This window comes from Engystomops pustulosus, chromosome 11 (assembly GCF_040894005.1).
Source record: "Engystomops pustulosus chromosome 11, aEngPut4.maternal, whole genome shotgun sequence".
NCBI classification, from domain to species: domain Eukaryota; kingdom Metazoa; phylum Chordata; class Amphibia; order Anura; family Leptodactylidae; genus Engystomops; species Engystomops pustulosus.
In genome coordinates this window covers 57,678,026-57,690,553 of record NC_092421.1, presented here as the reverse complement: position 1 = coordinate 57,690,553, position 12,528 = coordinate 57,678,026, and positions in this window count along the sequence as shown.

The following is a 12,528-nucleotide window of genomic DNA, read 5'->3' as shown; positions in this document are numbered from 1 at the left end:
GAGGCCCAACGGTATATGGCCGGCCGGTCTACAGCTGGAGCTTGGGTGGAAAAGAACCGTACCACCGGCATGGTCCGGTTCTTCGATAAGCAGCGTGGCTATGGCTTCGCCACCCAGGACTACACCGGACGGGAGGTATTTATTCCCCGCCGGTCTGTCAAGAGGCCTGACTTGCCGGAGAGACTGCACAATCTGAAGCCAGGAGAGTGCATCGAGTTCTCCATGCAGGAAGGACCTCGAGGACCATGGGCGGCTGGCGTAATCCGGATCCCCGACTCCGATGAGGATCGCTACCTCCCGTACGACGACTGGTATGAGGACGACGAGTGGCCGGAATCTCCGAACACCTCTTCTTCCTCGGCTGCGAGTCCCCGGGCGGTGACCCACGTGAATGCCCCATCCACGGTAATCGTGAGTACGGGTCCCATTGCCATCCATGGGCCGGGCATGATCCAGGGCGCCACCCCCACCGTCTCCCCTGCCGGGAGCATTGCCAGGTCCCGCGGCTCTTCTGTGGGAGAAGACATCCCGGCTAGCGAACCTTGTCCGGAGGTTCCGTCTAGGCCCACATCTCCCCTTGCCGGTTACCAATGGGGTGATGACCCAGCCCCGGAAGAACCGGAGCTGGAAGGAGCTGCGGCGCTGCCGCAGGTCCCTGTTTATTTCTTCCTGGACCCCTCCGTGGTCCCTGGCTCAGTTGAGTCCCCGGCTGGAACAGCCGACACCCCGGGCGACAGCGCTCCTCCCCCTGAAGGTCCGGAGGATGTTGCTGCACCTGCAGTACCCGCTACTGCCACCGGGTGTCCCCAGCCGGCACCTACTCCCGCTGAGGATGCACAGGATCCCCTGCTGACTTTGGATCCTGTCCCTGCTAAACCCAGCGAAGATGCAGAGTAACCCCTGAAGGGCTGTAGCCCACTTCAGGTACTGTACATATTGTATATTTCTGTCCTTACCCCAAAGAGCCAGAGACTTTCCTGAGACTCCTACCCTTATTTATCTCAGTCAAGAGATTATACACTGTCATGTGCTATGATAGCACCCTTTCTCTGCCACCGCAGAAATTCCTACAAAGGACTCTGTCCCTCTCCAAATAGAGGAGACCCTTTGCTTCTCAGTGCACTTTTCCCCACATCAAGGGCTGTACCCAGAAGATGGACTTTGTCATTAGAGACCTTCTGTGAGACTTTTGCCAGATACTACCAGGAAAAGTTGCCATATAATTTATTATCATTTTGCACTTAATGCCTTCCTTTTTAGGTACGGACATTATGTTTGCACTTCCATGCCTTTTCTTTGCAGGAAAAGAGACATTTGCTACCGTGCTACCCTGAGTAGCCTATCTACCTCTGTAACGTTTGTAACGTTCAAGATGTGTACCCATTGGGCTCCTATGCCAATGTGATCTTAACCTGTTTGCACACTGTCAGAAGATATGCCAGTAGTCTGCATTAACCCTTTCATAGGCTTTTCAGGTTGTAGTGTGGCTGTGTCGGACCGTCTTTCTATACAAAACACTGACCGCTACCTGATCCCTCAAACTGAGGTTTACACGTGGGGGTAGTCCGTAAACTGCGGGTCTTTAGGGGACCGGGGGTGTTACAGAGTTAGCACCTGGATGCCATCCATACATGGGTAAGGATACCAGTCAGGAGGTACTTGTGTCGCATATGCTAACGCAATGCAGATAGACACCTTATATAATTGCCGCCAGGGAAGAAGTGTTGATAAAACAAATATACAGGCCTTGGTGCAAGGAGTGGATTACAGGACATGACACCACACCTTTCCTACTGTACAGTTCGGTTTAATGGCGTCAGCGACCAACTGTCATACAGCTACATGTTTTGTCTTAGTCCGACACCAACCCAGGTGCCTGTCTCCAGGACCATGGGCGGTTTGTCCCTACACCTCACATAGCCTGCACTTCCCAGAAGTGCCCTTATCCACCTTAGCCCCCTCAAACCATCTGTAGTCGAGCCGAGGGCGGCTCTTTCAATTGCCCCCGGGGTATGCAACACCCTCGCCGATGCAATGGCGAGGGAGGGTTTGCGAATACGTCCCACCTGCATGTAATCCCATTACACTACATGGTCCTTATAGGACATAGGGGTATTGCAGTGGTTAATCCTGCCTGGCAAGGCAGGAGTTAAGTATTTTGTATGATGCAAGATGCTATTGTCCAATGATATGTGTTACATCCTGTGCTCTGTAAGCTGAGATGTGATTGGAGGAGCAGCCACCACCTGACCAAAGGGAGGTAATAAAACCCCCTGGCCAGGAATGTTCGAGGGGACTTATGAGATTCTAGTGTAGGAGAATCCTAGAGTGAGTGAGAAATCTCTGTCTAGCCCATACCAGAGCAGGAAGAGCTTAGCCCCTGCCTCTGAAGAGTGGAGTATTAGACTAGAGTTAGTGTAGTGAGGAAAAGGGGTATCATCTTACCTTTAAAGGTGATACCTGAAGCCCTACAGGACAAGCTGAAGCTTCCTACCAGGACACAGCTGCCTCCCAGCCTGCCCTCTACATCCAGGTTGGTGAACTATCTCCTGAGGCTCCCTCCAACTCACATCTCAGCACTCCATCTACCTGTTAAAGGCACGTTTGCTGCGGTTCCTGCGGTTCAAATAAAGAACTGTAAGTTGTTTTCTTCAACTTCTGTCTCCGTCTGGTCCCTGCTAATACGGCTGCCTTCATCACCGGCACCCTGTCCATCACCCAGAGACTCACACTCGGGACATTAAGGGGTTGCCCCAGGGAGATTCGCTATAGCAGCCTCTCCCTCATCATTTCTTGCCAACACCACCCTGCTGGAGACCTGCCAGGCTGTAGGACAGCCCTCCGGTTCCCCCGTACCAAGCAGCGTGACAATAGCGTGCTTAGGCCGCCACCACCAGCCACTCCGGTACCGCGGGCCCCGGCTGTATACAGGCCTCACCTCAAAGGGCTAGGCCCCGGTGGGGGATGTTGCAAATGCAAAGTAGAATCAGCCTGGGCCGCTTGCCTCTGTCTGCTAAACACCAGTCTTTATTAATCCAGTTAAAAGTCAAACTTTTGCTTTGGAATGAAAGGTCTACATCTAGGGGAAGTGTCTGCCTGGGTGTACGACTTGCTTCATGGAGAACATTTAAGTTCCCTACATCCAACCTATTGTGCCAGTGCCCCCCTCCACTAGCCTTCTAAGTGGAACCTGTCAAAGTAGGTTATGCCAGCTTGATTTTTACAGCATTTTGCTCCAATTCCACACGTTTTTGCAACATCTAAAGGGATCATGGCAAAGTAGTTAGAAGTTGTGCAAATGGGGGTTGATGCAGATTACAGAAGATTAAAAGGGGATGGCAGCACCCCCAGCATGTGTGGCATCTATTTTCCTGGAAGGCAGTTGTCTTCTTTTTAGGAGCTTGCAAGCGCCATTTTCTGTGCATGGCAATAGAAGCTTGGCAGTGGGGTTTCAAAATGGCCGCCCCCAGAGGCAGAAAAATACAAAATGGCTGCCCGCAGAAGAAAGCATGAGGCTAGTTTGCATCCCACGGAACACTGTGCGTGTCACAGTGGTTTCCCTTGGAAACTGGGACCATGACATCATAAAGGGCCCTGTTCTGCTGGCAGCTGTGGCTGTCTCACTGCTCATTCCAGCTCTGCAGCTCTTCAAGGAGGCAGCGGGAGATGCTGTGCACTGGGGCAGTCATCTCTGGGTTCATGGAAACCCCAGGAGGGGTAATGGCCCGTGCCAAGCAAGTTGGGCTTAGGGAAGATTTAAAGCGCATAGCAGACCATAATGCTAAAAGCACAAAAATCATGCATCATGTTCTTTTGCATGGGATTAGATGGCTGTCTTCTTTAGTCCTGCGTACAGATATGTTTTTGGAGCATAATAGCGGCAGGGCAAGTCTTAATCTAGACGTCCCCACCCCCAGCTTTATCAAAGCAAAGTAGAATCAGCCTGGGCCGCTTGCCTCTGTCTGCTAAACACCAGTCTTTATTAATCCAGTTAAAAGTCAAACTTTTGCTTTGGAATGAAAGGTCTACATCTAGGGGAAGTGTCTGCCTGGGTGTACGACTTGCTTCATGGAGAACATTTAAGTTCCCTACATCCAACCTATTGTGCCAGTGCCCCCCTCCACTAGCCTTCTAAGTGGAACCTGTCAAAGTAGGTTATGCCAGCTTGATTTTTATAGCATTTTGCTCCAATTCCACACGTTTTTGCAACATCTAAAGGGATCATGGCAAAGTAGTTAGAAGTTGTGCAAATGGGGGTTGATGCAGATTACAGAAGATTAAAAGGGGATGGCAGCACCCCCAGCATGTGTGGCATCTATTTTCCTGGAAGGCAGTTGTCTTCTTTTTCGGAGCTTGCAAGCGCCATTTTCTGTGCATGGCAATAGAAGCTTGGCAGTGGGGTTTCAAAATGGCCGCCCCCAGAGGCAGAAAAATACAAAATGGCTGCCCGCAGAAGAAAGCATGAGGCTAGTTTGCATCCCACGGAACACTGTGCGTGTCACAGTGGTTTCCCTTGGAAACTGGGACCATGACATCATAAAGGGCCCTGTTCTGCTGGCAGCTGTGGCTGTCTCACTGCTCATTCCAGCTCTGCAGCTCTTCAAGGAGGCAGCGGGAGATGCTGTGCACTGGGGCAGTCATCTCTGGGTTCATGGAAACCCCAGGAGGGGTAATGGCCCGTGCCAAGCAAGTTGGGCTTAGGGAAGATTAAAAGCGCATAGCAGACCATAATGCTAAAAGCACAAAAATCATGCATCATGTTCTTTTGCATGGGATTAGATGGCTGTCTTCTTTAGTCCTGCATACAGATATGTTTTTGGAGCATAATAGCGGCAGGGCAAGTCTTAATCTAGACGTCCCCACCCCCAGCTTTATCAAAGCAAAGTAGAATCAGCCTGGGCCGCTTGCCTCTGTCTGCTAAACACCAGTCTTTATTAATCCAGTTAAAAGTCAAACTTTTGCTTTGGAATGAAAGGTCTACATCTAGGGGAAGTGTCTGCCTGGGTGTACGACTTGCTTCATGGAGAACATTTAAGTTCCCTACATCCAACCTATTGTGCCAGTGCCCCCCTCCACTAGCCTTCTAAGTGGAACCTGTCAAAGTAGGTTATGCCAGCTTGATTTTTACAGCATTTTGCTCCAATTCCACACGTTTTTGCAACATCTAAAGGGATCATGGCAAAGTAGTTAGAAGTTGTGCAAATGGGGGTTGATGCAGATTACAAAAGATTAAAAGGGGATGGCAGCACCCCCAGCATGTGTGGCATCTATTTTCCTGGAAGGCAGTTGTCTTCTTTTTAGGAGCTTGCAAGCGCCATTTTCTGTGCATGGCAATAGAAGCTTGGCAGTGGGGTTTCAAAATGGCCGCCCCCAGAGGCAGAAAAATACAAAATGGCTGCCCGCAGAAGAAAGCATGAGGCTAGTTTGCATCCCACGGAACACTGTGCGTGTCACAGTGGTTTCCCTTGGAAACTGGGACCATGACATCATAAAGGGCCCTGTTCTGCTGGCAGCTGTGGCTGTCTCACTGCTCATTCCAGCTCTGCAGCTCTTCAAGGAGGCAGCGGGAGATGCTGTGCACTGGGTCAGTCATCTCTGGGTTCATGGAAACCCCAGGAGGGGTAATGGCCCGTGCCAAGCAAGTTGGGCTTAGGGAAGATTTAAAGCGCATAGCAGACCATAATGCTAAAAGCACAAAAATCATGTATCATGTTCTTTTGCATGGGATTAGATGGCTGTTTTCTTTAGTCCTGCATACAGATATGTTTTTGGAGCATAATAGCGGCAGGGCAAGTTTTAATCTAGACGTCCCCACCCCCAGCTTTATCAAAGCAAAGTAGAATCAGCCTGGGCCGCTTGCCTCTGTCTGCTAAACACCAGTCTTTATTAATCCAGTTAAAAGTCAAACTTTTGCTTTGGAATGAAAGGTCTACATCTAGGGGAAGTGTCTGCCTGGGTGTACGACTTGCTTCATGGAGAACATTTAAGTTCCCTACATCCAACCTATTGTGCCAGTGCCCCCCTCCACTAGCCTTCTAAGTGGAACCTGTCAAAGTAGGTTATGCCAGCTTGATTTTTACAGCATTTTGCTCCAATTCCACACGTTTTTGCAACATCTAAAGGGATCATGGCAAAGTAGTTAGAAGTTGTGCAAATGGGGGTTGATGCAGATTACAAAAGATTAAAAGGGGATGGCAGCACCCCCAGCATGTGTGGCATCTATTTTCCTGGAAGGCAGTTGTCTTCTTTTTAGGAGCTTGCAAGCGCCATTTTCTGTGCATGGCAATAGAAGCTTGGCAGTGGGGTTTCAAAATGGCCGCCCCCAGAGGCAGAAAAATACAAAATGGCTGCCCGCAGAAGAAAGCATGAGGCTAGTTTGCATCCCACGGAACACTGTGCGTGTCACAGTGGTTTCCCTTGGAAACTGGGACCATGACATCATAAAGGGCCCTGTTCTGCTGGCAGCTGTGGCTGTCTCACTGCTCATTCCAGCTCTGCAGCTCTTCAAGGAGGCAGCGGGAGATGCTGTGCACTGGGTCAGTCATCTCTGGGTTCATGGAAACCCCAGGAGGGGTAATGGCCCGTGCCAAGCAAGTTGGGCTTAGGGAAGATTTAAAGCGCATAGCAGACCATAATGCTAAAAGCACAAAAATCATGTATCATGTTCTTTTGCATGGGATTAGATGGCTGTTTTCTTTAGTCCTGCATACAGATATGTTTTTGGAGCATAATAGCGGCAGGGCAAGTTTTAATCTAGACGTCCCCACCCCCAGCTTTATCAATGCAAAGTAGAATCAGCCTGGGCCGCTTGCCTCTGTCTGCTAAACACCAGTCTTTATTAATCCAGTTAAAAGTCAAACTTTTGCTTTGAATGAAAGGTCTACATCTAGAGGAAGTGTCTGCCTGGGTGTACGACTTGCTTCATGGAGAACATTTAAGTTCCCTACATCCAACCTATTGTGCCAGTGCCCCCCTCCACTATCCTTCTAAGTGGAACCTGTCAAAGTAGGTTATGCCAGCTTGATTTTTACAGCATTTTGCTCCAATTCCACACGTTTTTGCAACATCTAAAGGGATCATGGCAAAGTAGTTAGAAGTTGTGCAAATGGGGGTTGATGCAGATTACAAAAGATTAAAAGGGGATGGCAGCACCCCCAGCATGTGTGGCATCTATTTTCCTGGAAGGCAGTTGTCTTCTTTTTCGGAGCTTGCAAGCGCCATTTTCTGTGCATGGCAATAGAAGCTTGGCAGTGGGGTTTCAAAATGGCCGCCCCCAGAGGCAGAAAAATACAAAATGGCTGCCCGCAGAAGAAAGCATGAGGCTAGTTTGCATCCCACGGAACACTGTGCGTGTCACAGTGGTTTCCCTTGGAAACTGGGACCATGACATCATAAAGGGCCCTGTTCTGCTGGCAGCTGTGGCTGTCTCACTGCTCATTCCAGCTCTGCAGCTCTTCAAGGAGGCAGCGGGAGATGCTGTGCACTGGGGCAGTCATCTCTGGGTTCATGGAAACCCCAGGAGGGGTAATGGCCCGTGCCAAGCAAGTTGGGCTTAGGGAAGATTTAAAGCGCATAGCGGACCATAATGCTAAAAGCACAAAAATCATGCATCATGTTCTTTTGCATGGGATTAGATGGCTGTCTTCTTTAGTCCTGCATACAGATATGTTTTTGGAGCACAATAGCGGCAGGGCAAGTCTTAATCTAGAAGTCCCCACCCCCAGCTTTATCAATGCAAAGTAGAATCAGCCTGGGCCGCTTTGCCTCTGTCTGCTAAACACCAGTCTTTATTAATCCAGTTAAAAGTCAAACTTTTGCTTTGGAATGAAAGGTCTACATCTAGGGGAAGTGTCTGCCTGGGTGTACGACTTGCTTCATGGAGAACATTTAAGTTCCCTACATCCAACCTATTGTGCCAGTGCCCCCCTCCACTAGCCTTCTAAGTGGAACCTGTCAAAGTAGGTTATGCCAGCTTGATTTTTACAGCATTTTGCTCCAATTCCACATGTTTTTGCAACATCTAAAGGGATCATGGCAAAGTAGTTAGAAGTTGTGCAAATGGGGGTTGATGCAGATTACAAAAAATTAAAAGGGGATGGCAGCACCCCCAGCATGTGTGGCATCTATTTTCCTGGAAGGCAGTTGTCTTCTTTTTCGGAGCTTGCAAGCGCCATTTTCTGTGCATGGCAATAGAAGCTTGGCAGTGGGGTTTCAAAATGGCCGCCCCCAGAGGCAGAAAAATACAAAATGGCTGCCCGCAGAAGAAAGCATGAGGCTAGTTTGCATCCCACGGAACACTGTGCGTGTCACAGTGGTTTCCCTTGGAAACTGGGACCATGACATCATAAAGGGCCCTGTTCTGCTGGCAGCTGTGGCTGTCTCACTGCTCATTCCAGCTCTGCAGCTCTTCAAGGAGGCAGCGGGAGATGCTGTGCACTGGGGCAGTCATCTCTGGGTTCATGGAAACCCCAGGAGGTGTAATGGCCCGTGCCAAGCAAGTTGGGCTTAGGGAAGATTTAAAGCGCATAGCAGACCATAATGCTAAAAGCACAAAAATCATGTATCATGTTCTTTTGCATGGGATTAGATGGCTGTTTTCTTTAGTCCTGCATACAGATATGTTTTTGGAGCATAATAGCGGCAGGGCAAGTCTTAATCTAGATGTCCCCACCCCCAGCTTTATCAATGCAAAGTAGAATCAGCCTGGGCCGCTTGCCTCTGTCTGCTAAACACCAGTCTTTATTAATCCAGTTAAAAGTCAAACTTTTGCTTTGGAATGAAAGGTCTACATCTAGAGGAAGTGTCTGCCTGGGTGTACGACTTGCTTCATGGAGAACATTTAAGTTCCCTACATCCAACCTATTGTGCCAGTGCCCCCCTCCACTAGCCTTCTAAGTGGAACCTGTCAAAGTAGGTTATGCCAGCTTGATTTTTACTGCATTTTGCTCCAATTCCACACGTTTTTGCGACATCTAAAGGGATCATGGCAAAGTAGTTAGAAGTTGTGCAAATGGGGGTTGATGCAGATTACAAAAGACTAAAAGGGGATGGCAGCACCCCCAGCATGTGTGGCATCTATTTTCCTGGAAGGCAGTTGTCTTCTTTTTAGGAGCTTGCAAGCGCCATTTTCTGTGCATGCCAATAGAAGCTTGGCAGTGGGGTTTCAAAATGGCCGCCCCCAGAGGCAGAAAAATACAAAATGGCTGCCCGCAGAAGAAAGCATGAGGCTAGTTTGCATCCCACGGAACACTGTGCGTGTCACAGTTGTTTCCCTTGGAAACTGGGACCATGATATCATAAAGGGCCCTGTTCTGCTGGCAGCTGTGGCTGTCTCACTGCTCATTCCAGCTCTGCAGCTCTTCAAGGAGGCAGCGGGAGATGCTGTGCACTGGGGCAGTCATCTCTGGGTTCATGGAAACCCCAGGAGGGGTAATGGCCCGTGCCAAGCAAGTTGGGCTTAGGGAAGATTTAAAGCGCATAGCAGACCATAATGCTAAAAGCACAAAAATCATGCATCATGTTCTTTTGCATGGGATTAGATGGCTGTCTTCTTTAGTCCTGCATACAGATATGTTTTTTGGAGCATAATAGCGGCAGGGCAAGTCTTAATCTAGACGTCCCCACCCCCAGCTTTATCAATGCAAAGTAGAATCAGCCTGGGCCGCTTGCCTCTGTCTGCTAAACACCAGTCTTTATTAATCCAGTTAAAAGTCAAACTTTTGCTTTGGAATGAAAGGTCTACATCTAGGGGAAGTGTCTGCCTGGGTGTACAACTTGCTTCATGGAGAACATTTAAGTTCCCTACATCCAACCTATTGTGCCAGTGCCCCCCTCCACTAGCCTTCTGTCCCACTGTTCGTGTTTTGTACTTTAGTCCATGGTGACCAAATTTCTGCAATTTGGTTGATGGCAGAGTAAGCCTCTAGATAGAATCGTTTCATATTTGTATGTGGTGTCTATGCTAGCATTGAGTTCCTCTATTGGAAGGCGTTTATTGGATTTCCAATGTCTTGCAATGATAAGTCTTGCAACAGCTAGTATTTTGCAAGTCAAGATCCTTTGTTTTGTGGGGAGGGAATCCATTCCTATCCCCAATAGTGCCAGGGCTGGCTCGAATGGTAATGTACGTTTCAGCGTTTTTTGTATGATTTCAAATACTTCTTTCCAATAATTCTGTGCTATGGAACAATGCCAAAAGATGTGGCCAATGGTCCCTCTCATGCCACATCCCCTCCAGCAGAGGGGGGATGCATTTGGATAGGCCTGGTGTATACGGTCTGGAGTATAATACCATCTCATCATTAACTTAACCGCGTTTTCAATGTGTGCTGTGCATTTAAGTGCTTTGTGTAGGAGGGTTGAGGCTTTTTCCCATTCTTTAAGCTGTATTGGGCGGCCTATGTCTCTTTCCCACAGTCTGTAAGTGTAATATTTGTGTGCTTGATATTGTGAGGTTATATGAGAGTAAAGCGACTTGAGCCCTTTTGTTGGTCTCATCATTAGTTTGTAGAGGTGGGTGTCCCCTCCATTGGGGGGAGATTTAATGTTTACTAAGAGATGTTTTATTCTCAGGTATGTGAATATTGCTGCATTAGGTAATTGGTAGCGTTTTTGAAGTTCGTGAAATGCTAAAATTTTGTCTTGTTCACATAACTGCCCTAGTATTTTCACCCCAAGTGTTGTCCACTGTTGTATTCTTGAGTCTGTGAGTGCGTATGCCACCGTTTCTAATTTTATGTCTGACCTTTGTATTGTGTTTGATTGGACTTGGCTTGTTAGGTGAACGCTGGTCCAGACCTCTAGCAGATTGCGTGTAATGGGAAGTATTGATTTAACTTGGGGTATGTTCCAGTATGATGCTTCTAATAGAGTATCTATGTTTGTATTTGCTGCCAATGATTTCTCGATAAGCATCCATGGTAATAAAGGTTTGGAATGGAGCCATTGTATTGCTTGTTGTATTATGGTGGCTCTGTAATAACCCTTGATGTCTGGAACACTCAAGCCTCCTATCGATTTGTGCTTAGTTAAGATCTTACTAGAGACACGAGGTTTACTGCCTTTCCAGATATAAGAGGACATAATACTTTGAGCTTTGGTAAAGAATCTATTTGGGAGAGCAATTGGTAGTGTACGAAAAAGGTATAGAAGTCTCGGTAGTAACAGCATTTTAAATGCCGCTATTCTGCCTAGCCACGAAACTTCTTTATTAAGCATAGATTTAGATTCCCTATGAATTGCAGCTAGTAATGATTCGTAGTTTTCTACGTATAGTTTGGATGATGGAAATGTCACCTGAATTCCTAAGTATTGGATTTTACTATCTTTCCAGTCGAATGGGTATTTGTGTCTTAAAAAGTGAAGTGAGTCCCGGTGTATGAATACTGGTAAAGCCTGTGTTTTAGTCGTGTTAAGTTTGTAATAGGAAACTTTCCCAAATTCGTGAATTAATGTGGTAACTGTTTCTAGGGATTCTTCCGGATTAGTTAGTGTGAGGATGATGTCGTCTGCGTATAAGGATATGACATGTTTCATACCTCCTATTGTCACTCCTTGAATTTTGCTGGAATGTTGAATGAGAGTTGCCAACGGTTCCAGCGATAGGTTAAAAATCAACGGGGAGAGAGGGCACCCCTGCCTGGTTCCGTTGGTGATTGAAAAAGAATCCGACAGTGTGCCATTCGTGTATACCATGGCTGATGGATTGGAGTACAAATTTTTAATGGCAGCCAGGAAGGGGCCCCCCACGCCCATTTTTTCTAGTACCGAGAAGGCGTATGCCCAGTGAATGCGGTCAAACGCCTTCTCGGCGTCTAAGGCTAGAAGGATAGCTGGGGTCTGATTCTGTTCTAGGAAATGTAATATGTTGATGACTTTTCTAGTATTGTCTGACGCCTGTCTCTTTTTTACAAAACCCATTTGATTGTCACTAATTAGACTCGGAAGGCAGGTCATAAGTCGGGTCGCAAGGATTCTGGCATATATTTTTGAGTCAATATTTAGTAAAGAGATTGGCCTGAAGTTTTGTGGACAATCGGGTGGCTTACCCGGCTTAGGTATTGTTACTATTAATGCTTCTTGGTTTTCCCTAGGGAAGGTTCTGGTGTCAATCATATGATTAAAGGCTGTAGTCATATATTCAGTCAGTATGCTGGCATGTGCCTTGTAATACTCACCAATGATCCCGTCGGGACCTGGGGCTTTGTGGGGGGGCAGTTCCCTAATGGCTTTAGAGACTTCTTCAGGAGAGAAAGGTTGATTTAATGAATTTAATTGGGATTCATCTAGTTTGTTCAGGTTGATCTCTTGTAAAAATGTGTCTATTTCTTGTGTGGATGGTTTGTAGGTGAATGGGTCGTGTTTGAGATTGTAAAGATTTTCGTAGTATTCCTTGAACCTGTTGGCTATGTCTTTTGGGGTTATCAATTTCCCTTTTTTGTCGGCTGTGTGTATAAAGGGAATTTTTGCTTTAAGGTGTCTTGCTTTAAATCGGTTAGCTAAAAGTTTGCCTGCCTTGTCACCTTGCGC